This window comes from Salvelinus sp. IW2-2015, unplaced genomic scaffold, assembly GCF_002910315.2.
Source record: "Salvelinus sp. IW2-2015 unplaced genomic scaffold, ASM291031v2 Un_scaffold3344, whole genome shotgun sequence".
Lineage (NCBI taxonomy): Eukaryota > Metazoa > Chordata > Actinopteri > Salmoniformes > Salmonidae > Salvelinus > Salvelinus sp. IW2-2015.
The window spans coordinates 62,147-74,401 of record NW_019944628.1 but is presented as its reverse complement, the minus strand read 5'-3'; the positions used below and the strand labels follow the sequence as shown (position 1 = coordinate 74,401).

The 12,255-nt window shown below is 39.4% G+C and overlaps 1 pseudogene; it reads left to right on the top strand.

Annotated features, from left to right (window-relative positions):
* On the top strand, positions 1–11,421 carry LOC112075700 (ribonuclease inhibitor-like; annotated as a pseudogene).
* Positions 11,422–12,255: the final 834 nt, after the last annotated feature.

Here is a 12,255-nt window from a genome sequence, read left to right as displayed (position 1 = left end):
GCTGTGGATAAAGCCTTGGAGAGTAAGAATGGACACCTGGACCTTTTTGTCCGCTTCCTTCATGGCATGTCACTGGAGTCCAATCAGAAACTCCTACGAGGTCTGGTGACACAGACAGAAAGCAGTCCAGAGAGCGTCCAGAAAACGATCCGATCCCTTAAGGTGATGCAGAGGAAGAACATCTCCCCTGAGAGGTGCATCAATCTCTTCCACTGTCTGATAGAGATGAAAGACCATTCAGTACAGGAGGAAATCCAAGAGTACTTGAGGTCAGGGGACAGATCCAAAAACCTTTCCCTTGCTCACTGTTCAGCGTTGGCCTACATGCTGCAGATATCAGAGGAGGTTCTGGATGTGTTTGACCTGAAGGAATACAAGACGTCAGAGGAGGGTCGTAGGAGACTGCTCCCAGCGGTGAGGCGCTGCAGGAAAGCTCTGTAAGTATTCATGTAAATATCGCATACCAGAATAAATTGTAGTTACAACAGCATTTTCATTGGCTGACTAAACTTTCTATCAGCTGAAAACTTTTACAAACTATAATAAAAACGGATCAGAAAAGTTGTATCATTGAGCCATGTATACACGGTGTGCACATTATCCGTTCACGGCAAACAGTGTGAGAAGGGAAAGCTAAGCGTAACATTTTAATACAACCTGTCTGTCATGGTATTTATTCTGTTGGCAGACTCACTGGCTGTAAACTCACAGACACGTCCTGTGAAGTGTTGGCCTCAGTTCTCAGCTCAAACCCTTCACACCTCAGAGAGCTGGATCTGAGTAACAATGACCTGAAGGATTCAGGAGTGAAGCTCCTCTCTGCTGGACTGGGGAATCCCCACTGTAAACTGGAGACTCTGAGGTCCGTATTGTTGTATTTGGTCAGCAAGTGATAACTGTTCACCAGATCCACATGTGTTTATCAGGCACACATAGTCCTCACCATATGTGTTTGGACAGTGAAGCGTACTGTTAAAAATGTGGTGCTATGCTCCAGCATTTTGGATTTGAGATGTTTGATATTAATGTTTGATATTAGGCGACAGTACAGAATGTCACTTTTTATTTGAGGGTATTCATAAATATCTGTTTGACCGTTTAGAAATGATGGCACTTCATGTATCTAGTTCTCCCATTTGAAGAAGTACTAAATATTTGGACAAAATAGTAGTAGTATTTGGTCCCATATTCTTTGCCTGCAGTGATTACATCAATCTTGTGATTCTACAAACTTGTTGAATGTATTTGCAGTTTGTTTTGGTTGTGTTTTGGATGATGTTTTTCCCAACAACTGAATGGTGAATAATGTCCTGTCATTTTGGAGACACTTCACTTGTATTGTAAGAATTGAAGATGTTTCTGAACACTTCTACATTCATGTGGATGCTACCATGATCATGAATAATCATGAATGAATCGTGAATGATGATGAATGAGAAAGTACCAGAGCACAAAGATCATACGCCCCTCTGTATTGGAATGGTTATGCTTGGTTAGCATGTTTTGTGTGCCTCTTTTTGTTATGAATGGTAGAGTTTACGCATGTTTTGTTTTAGCCTCTGTTATTGGGTAATGGTGAGAGGTTAGCTCGTTTTGTTTAGCCTCTATTATTGGTAGTGCTGAGAGGTTAGCATTTTTGTTTTAGCCTCTTATTGGTAATGTCTAGAGGTTAGCACTTTGTTTTAGCCTCTGTTATTGGTAGTGCTGAGAGGTTAGCCACGTTTTGTTTTAGTCTCTGTTTATTGGTAATGGCTGCAGACGTTTAGCACGTTTTGTTTTAGCCTCTGTTATTTTAATGGGAGAGGTTAGCAGCCTTTTGTTTTAGCCTCTGTTATTGGTAATGGTGAGAGGTTAGCACGTTTTGTTTTAGCCTCTGTTATTGGTAATGCTGAGAAGCGTTAGCTCGTTTTTTTTTTAGCCTCTGTTATTTCTGTAGTCTTGAGAGTTAGCCGTTTTGTTTTAGCCTCTGTTATTGTAATGTCTGATGAGTTAGCACGTTTTGTTTTAAGCCTTCGTATTGTAGTGCTGAGACGGTTAGCACGTTTTGTTTTAGCCTGCTATTGTAAGTGCTGAGAGTTAGCACGTTTGTTTTAGCCTCTGTTATTGGTCATGTGAAGAGAGTTAGCATCGTTTTTGTCCTTTAGCCTCTCTTGATTGGTAATCGCTTAGAGGTTAGCATGTTTGTGTTTTCAACGCCTCTCTGTATATTCTGGTAGTGATGCTAAAGACAGGTCTAGCAACGTTTAGTTTCCCTCTTTAATTGGTATCTGAAGAGTTACGCCAGAATTGTTTTTAGTTTTAGCCCTCTGTTATGGTACTACTGCTGAGCCAGGTTAGCTACGTCTTTGTCTTTAGTCTTCTGTTATTGAAGTGCTGAGACGTTAGCATGTTTGTTTTTAGTCTCTGTATTTGGTTACTTAATGCGACAGGTTAGTATGTATTATTTATGTAGTCTGTTATTGGTAATGCTTGAGAGTTAGCACATTTTGTTTTAGTCTGTTATTGGTAATGGCTGAGAGGTTAGCATGTTTTTTTTTAGTCCTCTGTATTGGTAATCTGAGAGGTAGCATGTTTTGTTTTAGCCTCTGTTATTGGTAGTGCTGAGAGAACGTTAGCACGTTTTGTTTTAGTCTTTAATACGGTAATTCTGTTAGCAAGCTAAGCATGTTTTTGTTTTAGTCTCTGTTATTGGTAGTGCTGACGAGGTTAGCATTGTTTTAATTTAGCCTCTGTTATTGTGAATGTGACGAGTTAGCAGTATTTTTGTTTTTAGCCTCTGTTATTGGTAATGCTGAGAGGTTAGCATGTTTGTTTTACCTCTGTTATGGATATTGTGAAGAGATTGGCAGGTTTTGTTGATGGCCTCGTAAGCTTTCTCACTCATTATTAATTTCTATGGATCATTCAATGATCTTTCTACTTAATCATGGCATTATCAAAGGCATTAATTTAGTATGTGTTAGAAACATATTATCTACTCACTTGACAGAAGATTAATCCACAGTCATTATCCACCATTCAGTTACTATTGGTCAAAACATAACCCAAAACACAACCACAACAAACTGCAAATGCAAACAATGCAGTTTGACCAAATATACTAAAACCATCACGTCTGAGTACCTTCACTTTGTAATACCACTATCAAGTGAATTGATCAGAATACTTATGACTTCTTCAACTGGGGGGACTAGATACATAAAGTGCTTTAATTTCCAAAGGGTGAAACAGATATGTTTGAAAATACCCTCAAATTAAAGGTGACATTATATACTGTCACATCATATGAAACATTTGATCTGAAATCCAAAATGCTGGAGTATAGAGCCACATTTAAAATGTTAGCTTCACTGTCAAACTAGATATGGTGTGGACTGTATACTCAATACAATCTAAATCTGATACCTCACTTTCTGTCTTTTGACTGATACTGTTCTTTAGAGGATCAGTATCTCTCTCTCCTTTATCACTGTAGTCAGTCTACTCAAATATTTGTACTATACATGTTTCTCTCCTCAAGCAATAGATTGATCATTTCTGAAAATTATATATTCATTTATGAATACATATGTCAGGTTTCAGGACAGTGATAAATCTGAATATGTTGAAAAAATATACTGCCACTATTTTCACCACCAAATAATAGCAGTGTGATTTTAATATGATTTGACTCTTTGCAGGCTGTCAGGCTGTCTAGTCACAGAGGAAGGCTGTTCTTCTCTGGTCTCAGCTCTGAAGTCAAACCCCTCACACCTGAGAGAGCTGGATCTGACTAACAATGACCTGAAGGATTCAGGAGTGAACCTCCTCTCTGCTGGACTGGGGAATCCCCACTGTAAACTGGAGACTCTGAGGTCAGTATTCCTGTAGTTGGTCAACAGGTGATAACTGATCACCAGATTCACATGTGTTTACCAGACACACATAGTCCACACCATATGTGTTTGGACAGTGAAGCTTACAGTTTTACATGTGGTGCTATGCTCCAGCATTTTGAATTTGAGATAAAATGTTTCATATTAGACGACAGTACAGAACGTCACCTTTTATTTGAAGGTATTCGTACATATCTATGTTACCCTTTAGAAATGAAGCACTTTATATATCCAGTCCCCCCATTTGAAGAAGTCATAAGTATTCTGACCAATTAACTTAAAGTGTATTAAAGTCGTTAAAAGTTTAGTAATTGGTCCCATATTCTTTGCCTATAGTGATTACATCAAGCTTGTGACTCTACAAACTCGTTGGTTGCATTTGCAAATAGTTTTGGTTGTGTTTTGGATGATGTTTTTCCCAATTGACACTGAATGGTGAATAATGTCCTGTCATTTTGGAGTCACTTCACTTGTATTGTCAGTAAGAATAGAAGATGTTTCTGAACACTTCTACATTCATGTCGATACTACATTAATTATGAATAATCATGAAAAATCATGAATGATGTTAAATGTTACAGAGGTACAAAGATCATACTCCCACACCCCCCTAAAAAACAAAACAATGCTAACCTCTCCCCATTACCAACAACAGTAGAGGTTTGCATTGTTTTTTGGGGGGTGGGGGTGGAGTATGATCTGTGTGCCTCTGTAACTTTCTCATTCAACATCATTCATGATTTGTATTAATCATGGTGCCATCAGGAATAATTGAGTAGTGTTTAGAAACATGTGATCTACTCACTAAGACAGAAGATTAATCCAGTCACCATTCAGTTACTATTGGGCAAAACATAACCCAAAACACAACCAAAGCAACTGCAAATGCAAGCATCGAGTTTGGGACCAAATACTAAACTCATGACTACTTGAATACACTATAAGTGAATTGGTCAGAATACTTATGACTTCTTCAAATGGGGGGACTAGATACATAAAGTGCTTTTGTTTCCAAAGGGTGAAACAAATATGTATGAAAATATCCTCAAATAAAAGGTGACATTATATACTGTCACATCATATTTTATTTATTTATTTAACCTTTATTTAACTAGGCAGGTCAGTTAAGAACAAATTCTTATTTTCAATGACGGCCTAGGAACAGTGGGTTAACTGCCTGTTCAGGGGCAGAGCGACAGATTTGTACCTTGTCAGGTCGGGGATTTGAGCGGAAACATTTGATATCAAATCGAAAATGCTGGAGTATAGAGCCACATTTAAAATGTTAGCTTCACTGTCAAAATAGATATGGTGTGAACTGTATACTCAATACAATCTAAATCTGATATCTCACTGTCTGTCTTTTGATGATACTGATTTTTAAACTGGTCTGTCTGTCTACTCAATATTTGTACTTTATTTTTCTCTCTTCAAGCAATACTTTGATCATTGTCATTTCTAATAATTATAAGTTCATTTATTATAATATATGGCAGGTTTCAGGACACTGATATATCTGAATATGTTTAATATACTGCCACTCCAATTTCACACCAAAGAATAGCAGTGTGATTGTAATATGATTTGACTCTTTGCAGGCTGTCAGGCTGTCTGTCACGAGGAAGGCTGTGCTTCTCTGGTCTCAGCTCTGAGGTCAAACCCCTCACACCTGAGAGAACTGGACCTGAGCTACAATCACCTCAGAGAGCTAGACCTGAGCTACAATCACCTCAGAGAGCTGGACCTGAGTAACAATGACCTGAAGGATTCAGGAGTGAAGCTGCTCTCTGCTGTACTGGGGAATCCCCACTGTAAACTGGAGACTCTGAGGTCAGTATTCCTGTAGTTGGTCAACAAAGAAATGCCAAACTCACCTGTTATTGGTAATGGTGAGAGGTTAGCATGTTTTGTTATAGCCTCTGTAACTTTCTCACTCATTATTATTCATGATTCATTCATGATTTTTCTTAATCATGGCATCATCAGGATTAATTTAGTAGTATTTAGAAACATGTTATCTACTCACTTAGACAGAAGATTAATCCAGTCATCATCCACCATGCAGTTACTATTGGTCAAAACATAACCCCAAACACAAACAGAACAACAGCAAATGCAAGCATCGAGTTTGGGACCAAATACTAAACTCATGCGTACTTTAATACACTATAAGTGAATTGGTCAGAATACTTATGACTTCTTCAAATAGGGGGACTAGATACATAAAGTGCTTTAATTTCCAAAGGGTGAAACAGATATGTATGAAAATACCCTCAAATTAAAGGTGACATTATATACTGTCACATCATATGAAACATTTGATCTYAAATCCAAAATGCTGGAGTATAGAGCCACATTTAAAATGTTAGCTTCACTGTCAAACTAGATATGGTGTGGACTGTATACTCAATACAATGTAAATCTGATACCTCAATGTCTGTCTTTTGACTGATACTGTTTTTTAAACTGGTCTGGTCAGTCTACTCAAATATTTGTACTATACATTTTTCTCTKCTCTAGCAATAAATTGATCATTTCTAATAATGATATATTCATTTATGAATAGATATGTCAGGTTTCAGGACAGTGATAAATCTGAATATGTTGAAAAAATATACTGCCACTATTTTCACCACCAAAGAATAGCAGTGTGATTTTAATATGATTTGACTCTTTGCAGACTGTCAGGCTGTCTAGTCACAGAGGAAGGCTGTGCTTCTCTGGTCTCAGCTCTGAAGTTAAACCCCTCACACCTGAGAGAGCTGGATCTGAGTAACAATGACCTGAAGGATTCAGGAGTGAAGCTGCTCTCTGCTGGACTGGGGAATCCCCACTGTAAACTGGAGACTCTGAGGTCAGTATTCCTGTAGTTGGTCAACAKGTGATAACTGTTCACCAGATCCACATYTYTTTTCCAGGCACATYGTCCACACCATATTTGWTTGGACAGTGAAGCTTACAGTTTTAAATTTGGCTCTTTGCTCCAGCCTTTTTGATTTGAGGTAGATTGTTTCATAATAGGCGACAGTACAGAATGTCACCTATTATTTGAGGGTATTCATACAATCACAACACAAAAGTKTGTGGACACCCCTTCAAATTAGTGGATTCAGCTATTTCAGCTGCTCTGGTCAACTGTAAGAGCTGTCATTGTGAAGTGGAAATGTGTAGGAGCACCGACGACTTCAGCGCGGTGGTAGGCACAACAAGCTCCACAGAACAGGACTGCTGAGTTCTGAATCACGTAGCGCGTACAAATGTCTGTCCTCGGTTGCAACACTCACTACCGAGTTCCAAACTGCCTCTGGAAGCAACGTCACACAAATGTTTGTCTTAAGCCACACACAAGCCTAAGATCACCATGCGCAATGCCAAGCGTCGGCTGGACTAGTTTGAAGCTCGCCGCCATTGGACTCTGGAGCAGTGGAACCCGTTCTCTGTATGATGATGGTAGCCTAGTTGTTAGAGCGTTGGGCCAGTAACAGAAAGGTTGCTGGATCGAATCCCCCGAGCTGACAAGGTAAGAATCTGTCGTTCTGCCCCTGAACAAGTGTTGGAGGAATTAGATAATTCCTCTGATGTACTCATTAATTAAATTCATCTGTCTATTTATAAGAATTTGTAAGATACTTATTAATATAAAATAGGACAGTACAGTCTTATTAAAATTAGATAATAGTATTTATTCTCGGAGCACGTCCATTTGACCATAAACAAAGGTTTATATACAAGATATGACGTCATAGGTTACAGAATAAATCTCCTTGTCCTGACAAATAGAAAACAGGTTCAAAACGTTCATTCCAACTTCCAGCGCACACACAAGGACACACATATAAAATCTATTCTCGCTGAGGCCTCACTATAATTTATTACCACTTTAGCAGACAACTCAAGATAATGGAAGACCTAAAACGTTACCCACAGCCTTATCTAACACCTCAGGGCTAAGTTGGGTCAGTTCAACCATAGTTTACGACCCTTTCTGTTTACTTTATAACCACAGCTCAATCTCTTTTCACAGGCGTGCAGAGTTCAATTAGTTGTAGCTTTATCTAAATTTAGAAATTGTTTTATTAATATACAACAAAATTCTAACAACAAGGCAGTTAACAAACTGTCCCTATGGCTGTCATTGTAAATAAGAAAGTGTTCTTAACTGACTTGCCTAGTTAAATAAAGGTTAAGTTTAAAAATGAATCTGACATTCTACTAATCTGGGTTTGGCGGATGCCAGAAGAACGCTACCTGCCCGAATGCATAGTGCCAAACGTGTTTGGTGGAGGAGGAATAATGGTTTGGGACCCTTAGTTCCAGTGAGGCAAATCTTCTACAGCAACACAATGACATTCTAGACAATTCTGTGCTTCCAACTTTGTGGCAACTGTTTGGGGAAGCGCTTTCCTGTTTCAGCGTACAATTTACATTTTTACATTTTTAGTCATTTAGCAGACGCTCTTATCCAGAGCGACTTACAGTAGAGTGCATACATTTTATTACATTTTTTATTTTTTATTTTTTTATTTTTTTAATGACATTTTTTTCACATACTGAGACAAGAATATCCTACCGGCCAAACCTCCCTAACCGGGCGACGCTATGCCAATTGTGCGTCGCCCACGGACCTCCCGGTTGCGGCCGGCTGCGACAGAGCCTGGGCGCGAACCACCCTCCCCCCCCCCCCCCCCCCCGCCCCCCCCCCTCCCCCCCCCGAAAAAGAAGCCTGGGCGCGAACCCAGAGACTCTGGTGGCGCAGCTAGACTGCGATGCAGTGCCCTAGACCACTGCGCCACCCGGGAGGAATGCCCCCGTGCACAAAGCGAGGTCCATGCAGAATAGGTTTGCTGAGATCGTTGTGGAAGCCTGGGCTGCACAGACCCTTGATATCAACCCCATTGAACACCTTTGGGATGAATTGGAACACCGACTGCGAGGCAGGTCTAATCACCCACATCAGTGCCCAACCTCACTAATGCTCTTATGGCTGAATGGAAGCAACGTCCTGCAGCAATGTTCCAATATCTAGTGGAAAGCATTCCCAGAAGAGTGGAGGCTGTTATAGCAGCAAAGGGGGGACCAACTCCATATTAATGCCCATGATTTTGGAATGAGATGTTCGACAAGAGCAGGTGTCCACATACTTATGGCCATGTAATGTATCTGTGTTACATCAAGTGCTTTCATTTCTAAACAGTATCTAGTTCTCCCATTTGAATAAATCTTAATAATTTGGACATAATCACTTATATTGTATTAAAGTAGTCAAAAGTTTAGTATTTGGTCCAYTATTCCTTACCCACAGTGATTACATCAAGCTTATAGACTGGTCTGGTCAGTCTACTCAAATTTTTGTACTATACATTTTTTTCTCAACAAGCAATACTTCGATATTTTGTCATTTCTAACAGTGATACATTCATTTATGAATAGATATGGCAGGTTTCAGGACACTGATCTATCTGCAAATGTAGAAAAAATATACTGCCACTCCAATTTCACCACCAAAGAATAACAGTGTGATTTTAACATTATTTTACTCTTTGCAGACTGTCAGGCTGTCTAGTCACAGAGGAAGGCTGTGCTTCTCTGGTCTCAGCTCTGAAGTCAAACCCCTCACACCTGAGAGAACTGGACCTGAGCTACAATCACCCAGGAGACTCAGGAGTCAGACTGCTCTCTGCTGGACTGGAGGATCCACACTGCAGACTGGAGAAACTCAAGTATGTAGAGGGTTTATGTCAATGTTCATATCAGCCATGTTTGAGTTATCAGGCTAGTTAAGACAAACATGCTTACCACCACTTGGACAAAGTTATATGATGACTGTGTGTGTATGTGTGTGTGTGTGTGTGTGTGTGTGTGTGTGTGTGTGCACACGTGTGTGAATGCTTGAGTTCACGTGTATCACTCAATGACTGTCTGTTCTTCTGCTTACCGCTACAGTGTGGAACATGGTGGAGAGAACACAATGAAACCTGGGCCTAGAAAATGTGAGTGTTTACTGCTGTGAAGAATATGACTAAGAATAAGTCTTAATTCAAGTTAAGTCAAAGTCAAAGACCATCATTATTACTTACTTGGTCACATTAAATATAAGCTGTAGTTCTACAGAGGCAGAAATCAGGGACACCAAAGTTTATAAAGAGTTGCTTTGACAATGTGTGTGTATGCGTGGCATGTTCGTGTTACTTTAGAGGGTGTGTTTGTGTGTGTGTTCATGATGTGTACAAGTGCATGTGTGTCCAGTGTGTGTGTGTGTGTTCATGCATGCATACAGGTGTTTGTGTGTGTCCAGTGTGTGTGTGTGTGTGTGTGTGTTCAGGATGTTTGTGTGTGTTCATGCATGCATACAGATGTGTGTGTGTGTGTGTGTGTGTGTGTAATTAATGAGAATAAGTGTGTTTTATATTACCATACAGTATAACATATGACCATTCAACAAGTCTCACAATACCTTAACTTCTCCTTTTGATACCTAGAAACGTCTAGATTAAATTAATGAATGAAAAGTAAGTTAACATTCTAATGTGAATGATGATGATTTCTAATATTGTGTCTGGTTTCATCCATCAGATGGTTGTGTTCTCACACTGGACCCAAACACAGTAAACAGACTCCTCTCTCTGTCTGAGGAGAACAGAAAGGTGACGTGTAGGAGAGAGGAGCAGCCATATCCTGATCACCCAGAGAGATTTCAGGACCATAAACAGGTGCTGTGTAGAGAGGGTCTGACTGGGCGCTGTTACTGGGAGGCAGAGTGGAGTGGGAGAGGGGAGGCAGAGTGGAGTGGGAGAGGGGAGGCAGAGTGGAGTGGGAGTATGGCTCTTATAGGAGTGACATATAAAGGAATCAGCAGGAGAGGATGGCGCGATGACTGTGATATTGGATACAATGACAAGTCCTGGAGTCTGAATTGCTCTGGCAACAGTTACTCTGCCTGGCACAATAATAATGCCACTATCATAGATGTCCCCTCCTCCAGCTCCCACAGAGTAGGAGTGTATCTGGACTGGCCAGCCGGCACTCTGTCCTTCTACAGAGTCTCCTCTGACTCACTGACCCACCTGTACACATTCAACACCACATTCACTGAGCCCCTCTATCCAGGGTTTTATGTTTGGTATAACACGTCAGTGTCCCTGTGTCAGGTGGTCCCTGTGTCAAACACAACATGATGTTTCACTCTAATCGTGGTTCAGTAAGACACACTGGAGCAACAATGTAGAATATCTCTCTAGTGTGTTAACATATGATAGTAAATATTCATGAATACACACCATTGAAGTTGACAGACGTTGTCAAGTAGAATCATTCATTAATAGAATGAATCACCACACTGTGTTGTAAAAACTGGTTTTAATTTACAAATCATTTGTCTTGTTGTTATTGGTCTTCTTGGTGTTTGTAAATATTGTTGTCTGTAGAATGTTTATTTGTCAAATTCTTGACACAACAATCTTGTTTCTGTATAAACTAAATTCCACTGAATGAAATGTACATGTGACAGATGTGACTAATAAAGGTTAATCAACCAGATGAAAGAAGAGAGGTGTAAATGTTTTAATATTGATCACAATATGACAGTACAGTAAATGGACTACAGTAATGGGGGTTGTGTTCAGTACATAGAGATGGGTCTTATTCAGATGAAGAGGAAGCATTTATGATCACACACACACAGACCTTAACTGTGTAAAATGTCAACTTCAATGGGGTCGTAGCTGTATCTTAGTAGTGTGTTTTTAGGGAATCTCCTTTATCTTCTCTGGTTCAACACCCTCTGTGGGGTCAGAAACATCCAGGGGAAATGGAAAGAGATGTGATTTCCTCTTTTGTACTGGCATTTCTTTTATGTCTGCTAGGTTACAGGTTGTCTGCAATGACGACTCCTGTGTAAATACACACCCATGTTACGTTGCAGCTTCAGGAAGTGATACTGTGTATTCAGTATTCACATTATAATATCCACTATTCTGTCATTATAATATCCACTGTCATTATAATATAAACTAACCTGTCATTATAATATCACACTATTATGTCATTATAATATAAACTAACCTGTCATTATAATATCACACTATTCTGTCATTATAATATAAACTAACCTGTCATTATAATATCACACGATTCTGTCATTACAATATCCACTATTCTGTCATTACAATATCCACTATTCTGTCATTACAATATCCACTATTCTGTCATTACAATATCCACTATTGCTGTCATTAAATATCCGCCTAATTCTGTCATTACCAATAATCCACTATTCTAGTCATTATAAAATTCACTCTTCTTGTCATTATAATGATCCACTATTCTTCAATTACTAATGATACACTATTCTGTCATTATAATACAGTTATTATCCACTATT